This window comes from Mirounga leonina, unplaced genomic scaffold (genome assembly GCF_011800145.1).
Source record: "Mirounga leonina isolate KUSES-001 unplaced genomic scaffold, KU_Mleo_1.0 Mir_413, whole genome shotgun sequence".
Taxonomy (NCBI): domain Eukaryota; kingdom Metazoa; phylum Chordata; class Mammalia; order Carnivora; family Phocidae; genus Mirounga; species Mirounga leonina.
The window spans coordinates 2,090,170-2,112,219 of NW_023270734.1; positions in this window are offsets into that span (position 1 = coordinate 2,090,170).

A 22,050-nucleotide genomic window follows, 5' to 3' on the forward strand; every position below is an offset into this window, starting at 1 on the left:
AATTTGTTGAGATCATGGATTTGTTTTTATTATGAAAAGATGTTTTGTTTGTCAAATGCTTTTTTAAACATCTACTGAAATGATCATATGCTTTTCATCCTTCATTTTTTTTTAATGTGGTATATCACATTTATTGACCTGTATATGTTGAAACATCCTTGCATCCTAAGGATAAACTGCATTTGATCATGCTGTTTGATCCTTTTCATGTATTGTTGAATTCTTTTTGTTAGTATTTTGTTGAAGATTTTTGCATCTATATCCATTAGGGATATTAGTCTGCTATTTTCTTTTCTTGCAGTGTCCTTGGCTGGCTTTGGTATCAGAATAATGCTGGTCTCATAAAATGAATTTGGAAGTGTGTCCCTTCCTCTTCCATTTTTTGAAAGAGTTTGGGAAGGATTGGTATTAATTCTTCTATAAATGTTTGGTAGAATTCATGAATAAAACCATTTGGTCCTGGGCCTGCCTTTGTATGGAGGTTTTTGATTACAGATTCAATCTCCTTATTCATTATTGTTCTTTTCAGATTTTCTATTTCTTCATGATTCACCATTGTTAAGTTGTATGTTTCTATGACTTACCATTTCTTCTAGGTTATCCAATTTGTTGGTGTATAGTAGTCTCTTATAATCTTTTGTATTTCTGTGGTATCAGCTGTATTTATTACATCCATTCCCATTTTCAAGTTCTACGGTATTAGAGTCAATTTTTGCTACATAGCAAACAGTCATAAAATCTCAGTATCCTAAAACAATGAGTATTTTATTTTTCACTCACATGTATATCAGGCTGGGGCATATATCCTTCAGGCTGAGGATTAGTCAGATTTAATCCATATGTTTTATTCTTTTGGAGGCGCTATAATAATGTGGAACATGTTACTTTTATGGCAAAGTTTAGAAATTCTTAGAGGAGTAAGTGGAAGCATGTGATATGTCTAAGATCTAGGCTCAGAACTAGTTCTTCTGCTCTGATTCTGCTGATCACTGATCACAAGTCAAGTCCAATGTTAGTGGTAGGTCAGCTACCCCTCTCATGAAAGTGAGGGGGAGGAGAAATATAGTCTGCCACACCTATAATCTTCAAGCACAAGCCCCAGACCCTTCTTTCTTACTGACTTTTTAGAAGTTGCTGTATGCATCGTAGTATATATTCTTTATTTTTTATACTCTATTTAGAGTTAATATTATACCAGTTCACATGAAATGTAAGAAATTTGCAAGTGTATAGCCCATCTTCCAGCCACATCTGTTACGCTAGTTGTTATATGTAATACAACGCATTATACACATTATACACTCCAAAATACAATGTTTCAATTTTTGCTTTGAAATATCATATGGGTTTTTATAAAATTAAGAGGAAAAACTGGCTTTATGTTCACATAACATATTTACCATTTCTAGTCCTCTTCATTGTTTTATGAAGATCCAGATTTCCATCTGTTATCATTTCTTGTCATCCTGAAGAAACTTCTTTAGCATTTACTATAGCCCAGGTCTGCTGACAATAAATTTTCTCTCTCTCTCTCTCTTTTGTTTTGTTTTATGTGTCTTTATTTTGCCTTCATTATTGAAGGATATTTGAGCTTGATATAGAATTCCATGTTATTTTTTTCCTCTTTCAGAAAGTATTTAAAGACGTCATATCACCTTTTCCTGGCCTCCTTTTTTCTAACTGGTTTCTCCTATCCTTCACTATATGACATTATTGTCCATGTAGGGAATCCCCTTCCCTAAATCTACTGTGTTTAGAGATTGATTCTTGAGTTTTATCCCAGGAGAAATTGTCCTTAACACCTGTAATATGGGAATACACCAGAGGCGGGAGGGGCATGACTGACCCTATGGCTTTTTAGGCAAAAGAACCAGTAGTAACTTTGTTTCAGATGAGAGGCCTATATATCCAGAAAATTAAAGAGATCCTTGTATTAGAATTAATAAAAGAGTTTCATAAGATAGCCAGATACAAAGTTTACAAAATTAATACCTTTTGTTTATGCTAACAATAAAAAGTAGGAAGTTATTTTTTTTTTTTTGAGAGAGACAGTGAGCTGGCAAGCTGGGGGAGGGGAAGTAGCAAAGGGAGAGGGAGAGGGAGAGAGACAATCTTAAGCAGGCTCCATGCAAAGCCTGACATGGCGTTCGATCTCACAACTCTGAAATCATGACCTGAGCCAAAATCAAGAGTCAGACACTTAACTGATTGAGCCACCCAGGTGTTCTGGAAGTAAAAAAAAATTTAAATACCATCTATATGTACAAAAGAACTGTAACATATTTAGAAATAAATTTAATAAAAAGTGTCAGTATGCGTATAAATATAACTGTCAAATATCATTGAAGAACATAAAACAAAATGTGAATACATAGAACTTATTTATTTTATCACTGGAAGTTTATACCTTTTGACCCCCTTCATTCATTTTCCCACCCCGTACTGCCTGCCTCTGGCAAGCACCAATCTGTTCTCCCTGTCTATGAGCTCCTTTTTAAAGATTCTGCATACAAGTGAGATCATATGGTATTAGTCTTTTCTGTCTAATGATAATAATATTTTAGATTCTCCTTGAAAAAGATTCTACTGAATTGTTGAAATTCTGAAAAACATCACTGCAAGGGCTGGACTAAAATAAAATCTTCAAGTAAATCACTGAGTGGGGTGGGCAGCCTCTAAAATGCCTAATGATCCCCACCTCTTAGTATTCACACCTTTGTGTAAACCCCTCCCCATGAATGTGAGCTGGATCTTGTGTCTCGCTTCTTAACAAAACAGAATATGGTAAAAGTGATGGGCTGTTACTTTGGGCTATTATAAAAAGATTCCGGTTTCTCTCTTATTCCCTGGTATTTCAATCTCTCTCTCTGTCTCTCTCTGCTTTTTCTCTGGGTCAAGGCCAGTTGCTATGCTGCGAATAGCCCTATGGAAAGGCCCATATGGCAAGGAATTAATGTCTCTGGTCAACAGCCAGGGAGGCCCTCCTGCTTGCTGACAGCAACGCGAGTGAGCTTGGAAGCAGAGATTCCTCCAGGCAATCCTTGAGATGACTAAAGCCCTGGCTGACACCTTGATTTCAGTCTGTGAGAGACCTTATTTGTTTTCTCTTATAGAGATACAAAATATCTTTATCTTAGAGACAGAGACTCAGACACTCAGCTAAACTACTCAGGTTCTTGACCCACAGAAACGTGAGATAATACATGTTGTTTTAATCCACCCTGGTTTGGGATTATTTGTTATACAGCAATAGGTAACTAACACACTGACTATTTGTAATACAAGGTACTTGGCTTTATGTAGGACTCTGGCTTAAACAGTGTTTGCACTGTCTGAAAACTTTATCCCATATTTGACCACAAAGTACAAAGGGAAGATCAATGACTCCAGCCCAGAAAGAGTCAGGAAATCTTCCCCTGAGTCCCAACTCCATGGCTGGTTGGCCAGGCATCTCTGGGTTAACCACCTTCAGTTTCCTCCTCTTTTAGAAGCATAATAATTCCTGCCATACTTTTCAGAGTTATTGTTGCCCACAGTTAAAATCATACATGTGAAAAAAACTTCCAACAAGTAAAGCACTGTACAAACATGAAATATGTAGTTTTTAAAAGCCAAGTTTGGCTCTATGTCTTTTTCTGTTCTGTTCGTTTAAACACATCCATCCCTTGTACAACCTAATTGGGCTGTCATATTGAACCTGAGAAATATGACTGATTGCAACTCTACACCACCTGGCTTGGGTAAAAGCAATACCAAGATACTACTGAAATCCAGCATGTTTTCAAAGAATCCTTTCCTCCTGTAGGGAGTTGGCTGTCAGACTACATCCTGGCATGTGGGGATGAGCACTTCCTCCCATGAATCAGGGTGGGGCCAAGGAGGAGGTCTTTCCTGATGGTACTAGTTCAACTGAAGCATTTTCTCTGTTAAGTAGACAAAGAAAGTACCACATGACTTCCTGTATTCTATTCTCTGGGGTCTCATCCTTGTAAGGAAATACTGAAATGTGAAAGGAAATGTGTTTGCTAAAATAGAAATAATAATTAAGTCATGTGAATCAAAATGACAAAATAAAAAAGAAACTAAAGAAAATTCCAGCGAAATCTAAATCTAATCATATGAATATTGAGCGAAGCTCAGTCAATTAACAAGAATTTATCAGACAAAATGTGTCCAAAATGTTTTGTACTGTTTAGGCACTTTTCTGCATTTTGTAAAGTGTCTACAGTAAACTTATAATGATCAAGAATGGAAAAGGTTCAGTTAGGAAAGGCTTCCAGCAAATAGTACACAGTGTATCTGCTTGTTTTTGCAAAAAGAAACACAGAATGATGAACCTGAAACTGAGTGGGTCGGAACAGGATGGGAGTTAGAGAGGGAAGTGAGACTTCTTACAGTGTACCTTTTATATCTCTTTGATTTTTGAACCATATAAATGGTTTATATATTCAAAAAAACCAAAATGAAATCAAAATGGATCTTTAAAAAAAAAACCCTAAAATTGAATACCAACAGAAGCAAACAAATTAAATATACCAAATTGATGAAATAACCAAAGAAAAGAGTTATTTCAAGTAACTGTTGATTTCAAGAGACTTTTGATTCTGACTAATTCAAGTAACTCTTATCTCTGACATCTGTAATGGGATATATTATAATGCCAAGAGGAATAGCTAAGAAACCTGAAGCTTTACTTGCTAGGTGTGTTGAGAGTAGTAATACTAGTATTTGTGATGGCTAATTTTATATCTCAAATGGACTGGGCCACAGGGTGCCCAAACATTCTGGATAGGCCCATGAAGGTGTTTCTAATGAGATTGAACGTTTGAATTGGTAGACTAAGGAAGGCATAATCTCCCCACTTATTTACCAATGTCAAAAAGAAATCTATTATCTATACCGCAGAGAGGTCTGATGGCCACAACCTTTGCCAAAAAATCAAACATGTCACAAATATTAAGACAATCTAACATCACAGCCCCTTGATGTGATGAAATAACAAGCCTTCAAAACCACCTATGTAATATTCTTACCAAAATTAATTAAACTGAATATAATCATACATTTAGATTTTACACTGAAGTACAAGAAAAACACAGAAGTTACCAGGAACAAATTCAGTAACACCATAAGGAGGTGATCAGATCAGCCTAGAAGGTAGGACATTGTACGAGAATATCGGCTTGAACTCATCAAAAAATACAGGGTCATGAAAGACATAAAAGGAAGTGGACTGTTCCATCATAAAGAAGCTTAAGAACAATAACAGCCACAGGCAAGACTTGAGCCTTAATAGGATCCTGAATTGAACAAAGGAATATAGACTATATCTGAGATGATAAAATGAAATGTTCGCTTTATTAGGTATGATAATGATATTATTAGTTACATAGGAGAATAGCTAAGGAGATTTGTGCTAAAGGATTTAGAGGTGAACTTCTGTGATGACTACAATCCACTTTCAAAGAGTGCAGCAGAAGAAAGCAGATGTATGGATACACATACACAGAGAAAACGAGAGCAGGGGCCGGGGGAGAGCACAAAGGTGCACAGGAGAGACAAGCAAATGGGGCAAAATTGGTGAATCTAGGCCAAGAATATATGGGTTTCACTTTTCCATTTTTCCCTTTTTTTTTTTTTTTTGCCTGTTTGAAATTTTTCAAAATAAGAACTTGGGGGTAGAGGGGGTATTGATGATAATACCTTTGCAAAAATCAAGTTAAATTGCTGCAGGAAAGAAAAATGATTGATCCCTGTTCTTAGATAAGAATAGTAACTTCCCCCACAGATGGGAAGGAACGCCCATCACTGTCACTGTCAAGGTTCACTCTGTGATTCTGCGTGCACCTCATTAAATTAAAAGGGCAAACTTGATCTACATCCTTCCAAGCAGTCGCTACAAAAGCCAGGAGCACTTCTCCAGGGCAGCCAAGGTTCTAGGGAGGCAAACCTCGGGGGATGAGAGGATCTTGTTTCAGAAGAAAGGGCAGACAGGGAAATAAATTCAGGCTTGCCTTGGAAAGATAGAGCAGGGCATGCGTCAGTCGCACAACCAGGACAAGAAAATGGCAACCGGCGGAGGTGGGGGGTCAGGAAAAATAAATGTGTGGCTGGAGGAAGAAATGTGGGCTCTGAGATGAAGTTTAATATAATTTAATGCATGAGTGTGATGCCTTCCAATTTCTGAGAGAGTGTTTTGGCTATTGTTAATGGAAGACTTTCTGTAGCCTCTCAGTGTGTTTTGATTCTTTCATTTGTCTCTACCCTCACCATTCCCGCAGTACTTGATTATCTCCAAGACCTCTGCTCCCCTCGTCCTCCTCCACAGCACTCAAATGAAATGCTTGGCTGCTGTGTTCCCAGTGCTCACTCAGGTTTTCAGGCCCAGCTTCTTCTGTTACTGGGGATTTGAAAGAAACACAGGTAACCCTTAGAGCTTCCCAATGAGGCACAAAGAACCGTGGTTTCACAGCACCAACTGGAATCACTTAGTTTCCAAGTCCTTTGCTTAGATTGACTTTTTTGAATTTACTACAAGAAAAAAACCTTACAGCTGTGAAAGGGTGTGGTTGAAGCAGGCAGCTCTAAAATATATGCAGATGCAGCATTCATCTTTTGGGTAGTAGGTACTGCATTTGTGTTCCTGTGCTCAGCTATGCAGTGGAGGGTAGATAAGACTTGTTGATACCGGTTGGAAAATCCAGAGAGGAAAATGGGCCAGAGACAGAATGTCTGGCCAAGGTACCCTGACACTTCATTTCTTCCCATGAAATCGGTTCAAAATATCTTCCATTGCACATTTCCTTGAAAAATCAGATTGTAAAGGTAGTGAGTTTGGGCATAAAATAGTTGCTCTTGCATAATCCAACAAGTACCTACATCCATAAAAGTTTCAAGTGCCCAGTGGGTACTAAATATATGTACACTTAATACAACCTAAAAGAGTTCTTTTTGTCCTGGGGCCATGGTTTTCTAGATAAATACTTATTGGATGGTATCACAAGCTGGATAAATCTGCTTTGCTGTTCACACTGACTGCTAAGATGTTCAGAGCCAAATTTGAAACCTACCTCTACTAGGGTGATCGAAACCCTGTATCCTGCATGAGGGGCACCATTTTTGCAACCCGATGATTCGTTACATTACACGGGTTATAGTTCTGTAAGTTGCCTTGAATCTTTCTCGGAATGAGGAGGTATCGTTGGGATGAGGGGAACCCTGGCCGAACCTAAAACATAGCAGAGGCCGCTCCTGCTCAGGCTCTAGGATGTTCTCCTTTGTAGTGGATCCCAGGCTGTCCTGCCAATAATCAAAGGTAACCTGCCAAAGACCACCACGCCTGAACCCAAAGTCACTATTGTTCTCTAAGAAGATCAAGTTCCTGGAAAGCAGCTCTCAGATGGCAAAGCCAATAAATGAAACCAGCCCCTTGGCTCTTCGGATATACACACTGCATCAGGGAACAATGCAGTACTGCACACCTTTTTGTGATGTACAAACTGTGCCTACGAACCAGAGAGAAAAGGGGACTAATTGTGCTGGGCACTTGATACACATTAAAGACATACTTTCTACACCAACTCTGTAATAGAACCTGATTATGCTACTCATACACACACAAAAAAACCGAGACTCCTAGAACAGGTCACAAAGCTGCAAGTAAATAGCAAAGCACAAGTTCAGACCCTGTTGGGTCTGATTCAAGGTGCTGCCTTATTGTAGCAAGCCTGCAGGGCCAATTGGCTGCCCCTGCCTCTGTTTCCCCGTATGTCATGTGCCAAAATGCCACTTCTGCTCTGATCCCTGATGAGGCTGCTACATGAAATCTATAAAGAATTTTAATCCTTTGGAAGAAAAGAACATGAAGAACATAAAACCATGTGGAATGAGGCCAAGGAGCTCCTGGATGACCACCTGGTTCGATTTGGGGTCCCGTGAGAATTGGGGAATGAATGTCAAAGAATAGATCTTTCCCTCTGGCATACACGGGTGTCAGAAAAATTTGTGGAAGCTCTAGAGAAGTCCCAGATTTTGGTAACCACGGCATTTAAGCGCTGCAGTGGGGCCCACCACTGTGGTGGTCACGGTGCGATGCCAGTACCCTGTACTATCAGCCTCATAAGGGAGCTCTGAGCACAGGGGAAGTGGGGCATGGAAATCCCTCTCCTCCTCCCCAAGGAGCTGCAGTTCCAAGGCAGAGCACACTGTGAGCACTACACTGGCCAGTAAATGCAACAACACTTGGAGCTCCCTGGGGAGTCCTCAATGAACCTACTTCAGAGCCTGTACCTTTCACTTCTCAGAGCCCTCAGAGCAGCTCCAGGAGGTGTGTCCTAAAACATTTACTTTTCCCTCCAAAGAGAATTTTTATGCTCCTCTTTTTCTAATAAAGCTCCAACACTTTCCTCCTTCTTTTGGGTCCCTTTTCCCCTTCTATATTGATATTCTTAATGCTGGTCTCTTTAACTTCTTATCTGTGCCATGCTCTCTTCTATTACCAAGCCTTTGCATAAGCTGTTTTCTCTGCCCAGGACATTGGAATACCTGCCTGCTCCCAGGTCCTCTCCCTGGTTTTGACTGCCAGGTAGTTCTTCTAGTTTAGTTAAGTCAACACTTCTGGGAAGGCCTCTTGACTTCCCTAGGGAGTTGGGCCTCTGTTATGGAGTTCTGCTATATCTCCACATGATTATTTATTGTTTGTCTATTCCATTAGACTCATAAGGGCAGACGCCACATCTTCACTGGTGGCTGCTTAAAGTCTAAACAATGCCTGGCACAGAGCAGATGCTCAATGAATGTCTGATGAATGAATGAGTGAATCTCTTTTAAAGAATGAAGATAAAACTCAGACCAATGCCATAACAATGAAAATAGCAAAATATCCTCAGATTTATTCAGTTCTTCATAGTTTAAAAAGTGTTTTCAACAACTCTATAACAACAAATCTGATAACCTAGATCAAATAACTCAATTCCTTGAAAGAGACAATTTGCCAAAGCACATACAAGAAGAAATAGACAATCTAACTAGGCCTATATCTGTTAAGGATATTGAATCAATAATTCATAACCTTATAAAACATAAAGCACCAGGCCAGGTGGGGCCACTGCTGAATTACACAAAACATAAGGAAGAAATACTATCAATTCTCTATAACCTAGATAGAAACAGATGGGATGCTTCCTGACTCTTTCATGAGGCCAGCATTAAGCTAATACCAAAGCCAGACAACGACATTATAAGAGAAGAAAACTATAGACCAATATCTCTCATGAACATAAGGAAAAATCCTCAACAAAATATTAGCAAATCAAGTCCAACAGTGTACAAAAGGAATTGTGCACCATGACCAAGTGGGATTTATCCTAGGTATGCAAGGCTGGTTCAACATTCAAGAATAAATTAATGTAATCCCGCACATCAACGGGCTAAAAAAGAAAAATTCACATGATCATGTCAATAATGCAGAAAAAGCATTTCACAAAATCCAACACCCATTCAGGATAAAAAAACTCTCAGTAAACTAGGAATAGAGGGTAAATTCCTCAACTTGATAAAGACTATCTACAAAAAAATCCTACAGTTCACATCATACTTAATGGTCAGAAACGAGAAGCTTTTTTGCTAAGATCAGGAACAAAGCAAGGATGTACCCCCTCACCACATTTTTTCAACATCATAGCAGAAGTCTTAGCTAATGCAGTAAGACAAGAAAATAAAAGGCATATGGATTGGGAAGAAAGAATTAAAACTATCTTTGTTTGCACATGAGATGATCATTTATCTGAAAATGTCAAAGAATCAACAAAAAACACTCTTGGAACTAGTAAGCAATTATAACAAGGTTGCAGGATACAAACTTAATATAAAAAAGGTAATTCTTTTCCTATAGACCAGCAATAAACAAGTGGAATTTTATATTAAAAACACAATACCATTTATATTAGTATACACCCCCAAAATTCTTATACAAAATATGTATGAGATTTATATGAGGAAAACTACAAAACTCTCCTTTAAAAAAAAAAATCAAAGAAGGACTAAATAAATGGAGAGATATTCCATGTCCATGGATAGGAAGATTCAATATTATCAAGATGTCAGTTCTTTTCAACTTGATCTATAAATTCAATGCAATCTCAATAAAAATCCCAGCAAGTTATTTTGTGGGTATCAATAAACTGACTCTAAAGTTAAAATGGAGAAACAAAAGATGAAGAATAGCCAACACAATATTGGAGGAGAAGAAGAAAGTTGGAAGACTAATATCACACAACTTCACAACTTATTATAAAGCTACAGTAACCAGTTTGGTGTGATAATGGCAAAAGAATAGACAAATCAGTGGAACAGAATAGGGAGCCCAGAAATAGGCCCACATAAATCTAGTCAACTGATCTTTGACAAAGGAGCAAAGGCAGTACTAAAGAGCAAAGATCGCCTTTTCAACAAATGGTGCTGGAACAACTGGACATTCACATGCAAAAAAAAAAAAAAAAATGAATCTAGACACAAACCTCACACCTTTCACAAAAATTAACTCTAAGTGGATTATAGACCTCAATGCAAAATACAAAACTATAAAACTCCTAGAAGATAACATAGTAGAAAGCCTAGATGGCCTTGATATGGCAATGACTTTTTTGATACCACACCAAATGCACAATTCATGAAAGAAAGAATGTATATGCTGGACTTCATTCAAATTAAAAACTTCTGCTCTGCAAAAGACAATGTCAAGAAAATGAGAAGACAAGTTACAAACTAGGAGAAATATTTGCAAAACACACATCTGATAAAGGACTGTTACCTAAAATATACAAAGAACTCTTAAAACTCAACATCAAGAAAACAAACAACCCAATTAAAAATGGACAAAATATCTTAACAGACCCCTCATCAAAGAACATATACAGATGGCAAATAACATATGAAAAGATGCTCCACATCATATGTCATCAGGGAAATGCAAATTAAAATAACAATGAGATACCACTACATACCTATTAGTATGGCCAAATCAAAAACACTGACAATACCAAGTGCTGCCAAGGATACAGAATAATAGGAGCTCTCATAAAAATGCAAACTAGCACACTTTGGAAGACATCATGGCAGTTTCTTACAAAATTAAACATACTCTTACCATATGATCCAATAATTATGCTCCCATGTATTTATTCAAAGGAGCTGAAAACTTGTTTCCATGTAAAAATCATCACATGAATGTTTATAGCAGTTTTATTCATAATTGCCAAAACATGGAAGCAGCCAAAACATCCTTCAGTAGGAGAATGCATAAATAAATTGTGGTTCATCCAGACAATGAAATATTATTCGGCACTAAATAAAAATTGAGCTATCAAGCCACTAAAAGACATGGAGGACACTCAAGTGCATATTACTAAGTGAAAGAAGACAATCTTAAAAGGCTACATTCTATATGATTTCAACTATATGACATTCTGGAAAAGGCGAAACTATGGAGACAGTAAGATAATCAGTGGTGGCCAGGGATTGAAATGGGGAAGAAAGAATAGGCAAAGCACAGAGAATTTTTAGGACAGTGAAAATATTCTGTTTGATACGATAATGATGGATATATGTCATTATACACTTTCCAAATCCATAGAAATTATATAACACCAAGAGTAAACCCTAATGTGAACTACGAACTTTGGGTATTAATGATGTGTCAAAGTAGATTCATGAGTTGTAATAAATGTATCACTCTGTTGTGGGATGTTGTTAATGGGGAATGCTATACATATGTGGGGGCAGGCAATATATGGAAAATCTTTGTATCTTCTCAGTTTTGCTGTGAACCTAAAGCTGCTCTAAAAAAGTGTTTTTTAAAAGACTTACATTATTTTTATAACTCTGTAAAGTATGTGTTTCTCATAGAAGGCTTGGTTTTTTTTAGTCTTTCATTCTTATTAATATATTTTTGCTCTGGAAGTGGTAGCAATTCCAAACTCCCCTCTTTATATAATTTTTCATTTAGATAACTAACATTTATTTAGCCTTAATGATATACTAGGCACTTTACCTAAGATTTCTTATTTACAACTCAAAAAAAGTCTTATGATCCCAACTCTACCTTCTGGCTGGCCAATCCCAGGGCAAGATGCTGGCTTCTCCATTTGTCTCCCAGTGCCTGCCCTTCCAGCCCTCCCACATGGCCTCTATTTCTGTAACTGATCCTGATGCCCCTCTCCCTTGTCTGCTAGTTTTTTGTCTCCTGTCTAAGCAGAGGACTTGCACCTTGGGATCTAGCACAGGAGACTGGTCCCAGCTTCTCTGATACTGGCCTGGCTCACCTCTCAGAACTCTCAGTCCTCAGGGAGCTCAAGGCAAGAAGCTGTCCCCCAGAACCCTTCCTGCCACTGGCCCATTTCCATAAGCTTCATTCTGGCCCTTTCTGAAAGCAGATGTGACCCTGGAGTACTTTCCTTACTAGAGTCAAGTAAGCCACACATCAACAATTCAAGAGCGCGCCACAAGGCAGGACTGTGAATGCAGCAAGAGGGATGTGGGTCATGAGCCTGAAATGAGCTACTGGTGAGTGTCCACTCCCATAAAATGAGGACTTTGTTAAACTGCTGCCAAATTCAGAGCTTGTTTCCTTCCCAAGTGGCTGCTAACTGAAAATATACTGGCTATCAGAAGGGATACACACTTGAGGAGAAACAAAACAAATGCCCAGCATAGGTGTTAAACACAAGACCACTCAGGGCAGATGCTGACCACTCTATGCCAGATGGTCAGAACACACACAACTCCAACTCACAAACCCAAGACTTGCCTGGGTTGAGCTACTCCCACCTTCATGAAAAGTTGGGGCCAGGAGTGGGAGAGCTGGGAGGGGAAGGGAGGAGGCCTCTGAGGCCAAACCCTTTCCAGGTTTGGCTGGGAGACTCATATTTAAAATTTACTACATCATTTATATGCTTGGATAGTAAATTTATCTCTTTCCTTCTTTTTTTCAGGGTGGGGGAGATAGAGAAGGGAGGCCAATAACAAATAATGATGTCCTGATAATATTTGACAACACTTGAATTAGGTGTCTGCACTGTATTGGAAGAAAATATTTGGCTATTGGATTAAGACCTAAAAACCCTTAGAATAACAATAAATAAAGTACAATGCCGACAAAACAAAGCTCGGTGAATGAGTACCCCAGGGGAGGTCTGAGCACTTGATCCAAAACTGCAAATGTAAGCTTGAAATCTCTTTGAAGTCTTATGCTTGGTCTTTGAAATTCGTCCAATGGGCATTCTGCCCATTAATGTTTATTTTAATATGAAAATAATATTCTTTCTCCTCCAAAATTTTCAAGTAAAACCCAGTGCTCCAGGAAGGTGCGGCAGTGGAACACATCGCCCAGTTTCATATGCCCAGGGATATAAATAATCAGGTATCCAGAATCCATGTGCATTTAGAGCAACTGTTGGCTGACAATCTGGCTGCCCTGGGTGACAGAGACAGCAAGTGCAGATCCAGAGGTCTGGGTGAAAAAGGGACTACAGAGAACCTCTGTTCAAAAAAGTACGGTCAGAGACACTGCAGAGTACCTTTCATAAGCCCCACTAGAAAAAAGCATTCTATCTGGGGGTACACACACAGAGGTCTCCTGGCGTGCTAATATCCTTGGGGTCCTTTTACGGTCTGTATTAGTTCAGGTAGGCTAGGTTATGCTAACAAAACAGACACAAACATGCAATGGCTCCACACAATAGAAATAGAACAGTCCCAAAGGTTCAGGTAGGTGGTTCTATTCTGTGTAGTTGTACAAGAATCCAGGCTGAGGGTGGCTCTGCCATCTTTAACATGTGACTTCCAAGGTCACCTGGGGGTTGCTGCCTCAGTCACCCAGAAGAGGAAAAGAACACGCCAGAAAAATGAATGCAAAGTTTTTATAGGGCCAGGCCTGGTAGGACAGCCCCATACTCCTGCTCATATTCCACTCATTGCCCCTCAGTCACATGATCACACTGAATTGCAAGGAGCCTGGGAAAGGGAATTTATGTATATGTTCAGGAAGAAAAAGGAAATACAGATTTTGTAGAATAGCAGTTTTTGCAACAACATCTGAGGCCAGGAAATCCCATGAAGCTCTGTATATTAATTTCAGATAGATTCAAGAATGAGATAGTTCTACGTGGGACACCAGCACATTTCTGGGGGATTCTAGGCCCTCTCCAATATTCTAGTTACGTTAAAGAGATTCTGCCCCAAATCAATGAGCTATTGGAAAGTTTACTGGCACTTTTTCTGAATATTAATTTGTCCCAAGCTTTGATCTTATTCAGTTAATTACGGGCCTTCTGTAATTCAATTAATAAAAATATTTGTCACTTTAAGACCGAATTTTTTTTCCTAAAACTGTCTCTATTTTAACCTTTTAAAATTAAGTATTAATAAGCATTTCTCTGGAGCACAGGAAGTACCAATGAGACTAATTCAAAATAGCAAATAATCCTATGGTCCTTTACTTATGATCTTTTCTCATACTAAGTTTGCCTTCCTCACTTCATTGGTTGGAGTAGCATAAATGTGGCTTGTGGTTTTGCAAGTTAGAATAATCATTTGCAAAAATATTTTTCTTTTTGCAAAATACAGTTGACCCTTGAACAACACAAGCTCGAACTGTGTGGGTCCACTTATATGTGGATTTCAGTAAATGCAGTGCAGTATTATAAATATATTTTCTCTTCCTTATAATTTTCTTAATGACATTTTCTTTTCTCTAGCTTACTTTGTTGTAAGAAAACAGTGTATAATACATATAACATAAAAATATGTGTTAATCCACTGTTTATATTATCCATAAGACTTCTGATCAACAATAGGCTATCAGTAGTTAAGTTTGGGGGAAGCAAAAGTTATACTTGGATTTTCAGCTTCAAGGGTGGTCAGTGTCCCTAACCTCCATGTTGTTCAAGGGTCAACTGTATAACAACAGTATGACAGAGTAATAACCGATGTTTCTCTGAACTGAAACACTTCATACTCAGACTCAGAGCCAGGACTGATGTGACCTGTTAGGGCAACTTCTGCCTAGAAGGTGAATGTCCTATACCTGCATCTCTGAAGCAGTGTCCTTCACCAGGCAGATTATAAAACCTCCCCTGTCCAAAGCCGAGGGAAACCTTGGATTTGTACAGTTTCCTCACAGTACTTTTATTCAAAGCATTGGAGCTCAGAAAAGTTTGTCTGCCAATGCTTTTTCCTTCCTCCTAGTGACTTCGCAGCCCCACATAAAGTCCTGAGCTGCACCTTTTGATCTTTACCCAAGGCCACCACATTCCAACAACTCCAGAGCACATAACTGTGCTCTCTGTGCAATGTGAAGGTCCCCCTTTCTCATACAAATTCAAAAAGACAGCAGGTGAATTTAGGTCTTTGGGGAACATGCACAAGTGGTTCTTCAAGCCCCAGTTACATCCTACAGGTTAAGTTATGTCAGCTGCAATTGAACAAAAAGTGAGGGGACTTTGATTTTTAGTGAAATGGTTGAGAAAACAAGCCATTTCAAATATTTGGTAATGCAAGATAAAATAGGACAAATACGATTTTAAATGCAGCTTGAAAACAAAGTAAAGGAAATCCCAGAAGTCAAAAATAAAGAATAAGCTAACACCAAAGCAGGGAGCATGTGAGCTGACACTGTGACTACCCCAGAGGAAGGGTTGTCAGTCTCCATAATCTTGAGGCTTGAATTTCAATACTCCTGCCAAGAGAGGAGGCAGAGTTTTGGTCCCATAGGAGTAAGGAAGATCAAGATTCCCATAGCAAGTGGCGGCCCTTGAAGAACACCTTCAATAAAAAATTAAACTAGATAAATATCCACATAAGATCACAGAGACAGGAAAAACAAAAACAAAAAAAAAGCTCGTGTGTCACTTACTGCCCTGGTAGTCAGAAGGAAAAAAAAAAAAAAACCCTTCCTGGGAATATATTACTGTACATCATGCAGATTTTGGATTCTATTTCATACTAACAACATGGTTCAGGAAAACCCAATTTAAGAAAAGAATATGAAAATTGTTCAAGCCAATAAAACCCCCCAGGGAACTGAAGTTAGGCTGCACAATATTTTCAGAGGATGAGCTCACCATCAAAAGCCTTAAAATGCCTGAGGAAATAACCTGCTATAATCAAGAGCCAGCAGACATGATGAACACAAGACATTTGACATGAACAAAACATGATCAAAAATGAAAACCAAATAAAAGTTTCAGACATAAAAATCTAGTAATTGAAATTAAAAACTCAGTGGATAGGTTTCATCTGATTAGACACAGCTGATCAGAGAATCTGTGAACTGGAGAGAAAATGTAAGGAAATTATACAAATGTAATACACAGATCAAGAGGTGAAAAATATCAAAGAGAAGTTAAGAGATATTCAAATAAAATGAAAACATCCAAACATATCTAATAGAAGTTGCAGAAAGAATCAACAGACTGAGAAGAGCCAGTATTCGTGGAGAATGGCTGAATATTTTCTAGAATTCATCAAAAACATGAATCTGCTGATTCAAGAAGTGCAACATACTCTAAGTAAAATAGGTAAAACAAGTCCATGCCTGAACACATCATGGTAAAACTGCAAATCAGAAGGCAAAGAGAAAACCTTAAAATAACTAGCGAGAGCATCCTTTAGACTGATAGCAGATATACTATAATAAGAGCAATAAAAACCAAGACAATGGAATAATATCTTCAAAAGACTGATAAAATAGAACTCTCAGTGTTGATTTTTACATCTGTTGGTACTGTTCAAGAGTGAGAAAAAATTCAAAATATTTTCTGACAAACCAAGACTGAGAGCAGTTAGTTCATTAACTCTCACTGAAGGAATCACTAAAGGATTTTCTTCAAGAAGAAGCAATCAAATCCAGAAGAAATGAATATGATATAAGAAGTAATGATAAGCAATGACATTGGTAAGCATTCAGGTAAACCTAAACAAGACTCAGCGGTATAAAAAACAATGACAGATTTTAGGAAAGAGGCATAAAGAGTGGGATAAAATACTAGACAACAATGACGTTTTATTGAGATGGGGGATAAAAAGTAAAGCATTCCAAGGACTGAGCATGATGCAAGAAGGCAGAAAGAATAAGCACCAGACTTTGTTAATTGAGGTACAAGTTAAAAATTGGAAGGTAAGTGCTAAAAGAATAGAAATAAAATATATTACTTCTAAAGGAATAGCAGCAAAATAAGAAAGGGAACTAAGAAAACTCAATCATTCCAGCAGAAAGCAGGAAAAAATTTTAAAAATAAATTTACATATAATATGTATATATATTATAAACAGAAGACACAATATGGTAGGAAAAAAGTTTTTAAATCACAGTAAATATGGGATATATAAAATATGTATTAAAATATAACAATAAGTAAATATGAATGGATTAAACTTATGTTAGATTTAATTTGACCCATGAAAAAGAATGCGACCTACAAAAGATTCAATACAACTGACTATAAACATATGGAAAGAATTCTCAGCTTCACTAGTAAAGAAAAAATGAATGCACATATGGATTTTAAAATGACAATCCTTAGTGCTAAAGGGAGTGGGTAAATTGGCATTCTTTTAAAATGTTGACTGTAAGTGAATTGGTACAAATCTTCTGGAGTACAGTTTGTAACATATATCAAAAGGCTTAAAATATGCATACCTAGCAATTACATTTTGGGGAAATAATCAGATGTGTGCAAAAATTTATCAGTAAGGATATTCTAATGAATTATGTATAATATCATAAACCTGAAATCTAAATATCCAGTAATTATTAAAAGTTATTAAATTACTACCACTGCAGCCACTACTACTACTACTAATAATAAAAGATCAAATTTAGGGGCGCCTGGGTGGCTCGGTCGTTAAGCGTCTGCCTTCGGCTCAGGTCATGATCCCAGGGTCCTGGGATCAAGCCCTGCATCGGGCTCCCTGCTCAGTGCGGACCCTGCTTCTCCCTCTCCCACTCCCTCTGCTTGTGTTCCCTCTCTCGCTGTCTCTATCAAATAAAAAAAAAGATTAAAAAAAATCAAATTTATTAAGAGTTTACCATGTAGCAAGCATTGTTCTAAATGCTTTACTGACACATTTAATCTCCATTATAACTATATAAGCTAGGCATTATTATCATCCTCATTTACAGATAAGAAAACTCAGGCACAGCAAATTTAGTGACTTGCCTAAAGTCACTCAGCAATCAAAGAGCCTCCCATTTTTTTCTTTTTCTTTTTTTTTTTATTTTTAAGAAGTTTTTATTTTTAGTGGTTTGTCTCTTCCAATTTCAAAATGATTTTTTGGGACACTCATCACAGTTGAGAGCCAAAGGCCATGGGCACAGATGATGGTGCTGAAAATTTGGTAATAACCACCATGGTATGTACGCAGCCTCTCTGAGTTTCCTCCCTCAGTCTGAACTCAGCTGCTCTATTTTCATCGCCTGTGTTTAATCTTACACCATTCTGCTGATTAACCTTTCATAGAAGACAGAAGGAACTTGGAAAAAAGGTTAAGATTATGTAGCAGGTATGATAGCCAATCTAAACAGTGAACGCTGACTGGGGCAGATTTTCCATAAATGACCACCACGAGGTTTTCCCACTTCATGCGTTCTTCCAGAACCTTGCCACTCCCCCATCAAGAGAAGAAATCCATGTCTTCTCTTCATGACTTTGGCTGGGTTCTCCAAAACCACCATGGTATACATGTTTGTTACATTATGCGGTCAGCAAAAAAAAAACATGTTCTGGGGAGTATTGTATTTTAATAACACTAACCATATGAAACAGCATGTATCCTAATATTGTAAACACACACGTATGTATAGTAGTATAAAAATCTTATTTATACTGAGGCATATTTAGATGCAGGAACAAGCCCGGATGCATCATATGCTGAAATATTAACAATCTCTAATCCCAGGATTATAGAAGGCTTTTTCTGCTTACTCTTCATATTTCTACAAGGAACATATATTTTTCACGCAATTTGAAACAAAGAAATTGTAATTTCAAAGATAAAGAAATCGATGTGGCTGATGGGGTGGGTGGGGGGAGGAGAGAGAAGATATCCTCCGCCTGCCCTGCCTGGTAGGAAGCTTCTTTGTCTCTGAGGCTTCCTGGTCCCGCCTAACCTGCGGCCACACTTCCCCAGCACCCAAGCTAGCCAGGTTCTTTTCCATCAACCCCCGGTGTGTCCAGCTGCATCTCTTGGCAGCTGTTATCCTGGGTCAGCTGCCTAGCCTCTCGCCCTTGATCTAATCCAAGAAGACACTAAATTACTTGGGGGGTCACATGGGTATTTCCTTTATGTCACGGGAGGAAATGGGCCCAGGTGTACAGCCCACAGCGGGAGACAATAGCAATTCATTAAATACATCAACAAATGTTTATTGAACTCCTATCATGTGACAGACATCATCTTTCAGGTCAAGCAACCTTGAATTCAAGGAAGTCCACTAAATCAGCCTCTTCCAATACACTCCTCTGGTGCCTTTTTTTTTTTTTTAAATAAAGATCACAACAATAAAGTTGACTTTGACATAGATAAAATCATAATCTCCCCTGGCAAGATATAAAAGTTTTATGTCTGAGAGTAAGACTTCTCTGATCCATAGATAAACTCATGCATACTAACAAATGTTCAAGCAATTATTTGATTGCAACTCATTTAGATTCTTAATTAAGTTCCTCAGTCTTTAATTAAACTCTCCAGCATCCATTCCTTCACTAAAATGAAATTAAGGCTGGGGCCCATTGGAACTGTTCACCTACAATATTACTTTCTAGCCTCACTTTTTAAGCAGTGAACTATCAGTGTCATTTGGATGGAAATATCCAGTATAATGGAAGTTTAGAAAATGCTTCCTGCTGAAAGCACATTTTTCATCTACAAGTCACCCAAGTCTGAAGGAGGCTGACAGCCCTTTCAGGTTCAACCACACCCTCAGGAAATACCCTCAGCCTTTTTGGATGCAAACCCGAGGACATTCTTCAGAGCATCCCATTTTTTTCACCTTTTCGGGCTCATCTAGGACCTTGAAGCAGTTCTTACAAAAGCAGTAGGTAGATCAAGAGCATCCAAAACTCTTTACAACAGGTGTGCTTTTCCTTGAATTAAAATGCTGCTCTGAAAATGGAGTTTAGCTTTTTATCTGTTATGAATTCTAGTCTATTTAATTGTTGAGATGCTCAGCAGACCTCACTTAGTAAAGCAGGGAAGCATTTCAACAAGAAATCGATCTGAGAAGATGCAAATAAAATGTACTAAATGATTTTTTTTTCCCTTTTCCCTTGGCCTGTGTTCTACATTTATTTTTTAATATTATTTATACTTACTGACTGATTTCATTTAAGTAATTTAGAAAATATCTACATCATCATAAACTCTAGTTTCTTAGAACCCATACACTGGTCTAAACTGAGCTCTGAGTAGATTATTGCTTTTCTGGTGTTTTTTTTGTTTTGTTTTGTTTTGTTTTTCGGGGATGGAGGTGGGTATAATTATTAAGGATTCATATAAAGTGATTTTAACTAAAATAAAATTGGTTTTCTTACGCAGCAAATACTGAAAGAAGCCCCATGAAGCCAAGTCCTGTATGGTGTTTAACTGGGCTAAAGGATCAGGCAGCATGATCCTTGCTGACCCCTGTCTCCCTGTCTCCATTTCTCTCTCATATAAAGAAATGAATGGGCAGGGCGCCTGGGTGGCTCAGTTGGTTAAGCGACTGCCTTCGGCTCAGGTCATGATCCTGGAGTCCCGGGATCGAGTCCCGCATCGGGCTCCCTGCTCGGCAGGGAGTCTGCTTCTCCCTCTGACCCTCCTCCCTCTCATGCTCTCTGTCTCTCATTCTCTCTCTCGCAAATAAATAAAATCTTAATAAATAAATAAATAAATAAATAAATAAATAAATAAATAAATAAAAAAGAAATGAACGGGCATCTGGAAATCAGACCCAGGCCTCCTGCTCACAGTGGTCTAAGGTCCACTCACTCAAAGCCAGAAGACTAACAGACAGCAGGTCACAACTGTCATGGGGTTGGGGGGCTTCTGCATGTACTTCATTTCTCACTGGGAGACCACAAGGCTCAATTCTTTTCTAACCTCTAGTTTCCCCGAGGAAAAGAAATATCTGCTCCCTGAGGAAAGCGTGGGCCACGAGTTTTTGAAAAATTCACATTTTTCTCCCTGTAGACATTAGCGAGTGCTAGTGATACAGTCTCCAGCCTGCTTACCTCCTCTACACAGGAGTGGACAGGCGGGATGGCGCCGTGGGCAGGCGTGGTGGGTTGTGTCCAGTGTGCAGTTCCCAATGCAACATCTGTTGCCTCAAAAGTAGGTGTGTCCTGCCATGTCACGTGGAACCTCAGGGCTGTGGCCAACACTGTGCTTTGCCATCATACAGACAGCATAAAGATCAAGAACTGGACTTCCAACATCTGGGTAGGACAGGCTGGGACACTGAGCCACAGGCATCCCTGGAGCAAACCACTCAAACCCAGATCGTCAGCTGAATTCAGGGCACTGAGAGAGAAGTTTTTTATTTTCAGTTAAGCTGGGTTCCAATTGTAGAACCTTCTGTGGATGCCAAGCCATTCTTGCCCTGACCCTCCCCAGCTCAGGAAGTTTGCCTCACATGGATTTCAGTGAGGAAATGCTCATGATTTTCCAAGTAAAATTGCTCAGCCTACAATGTTTTAGGCAGTAAGGCTTTCTATAACGAGACTAGAAGAAACTACATTAACAGGGGGTAGCTTTGGTTTGGATATTATGAGTGACTTTTTTTCTTCTTCTGTAATGTGTTTTCAATTTTCAAAATTGTCTACGGCAAGCATGTATTACATGTATAATTTTTAAAAACTAATTTAAAGGGCAGATGGCAAACTATACAGAAAGGGCAATGGCTCTTCTTAGAGACCCCAAAAATACTGAGGTCTTTGCAAGCCAGACTTCCTGTGGCCTATCCCTAGAAGAGAGATTTTCCAGAGCCTTTCAGAAGCTCTGGAAGCCTCTGGAGCA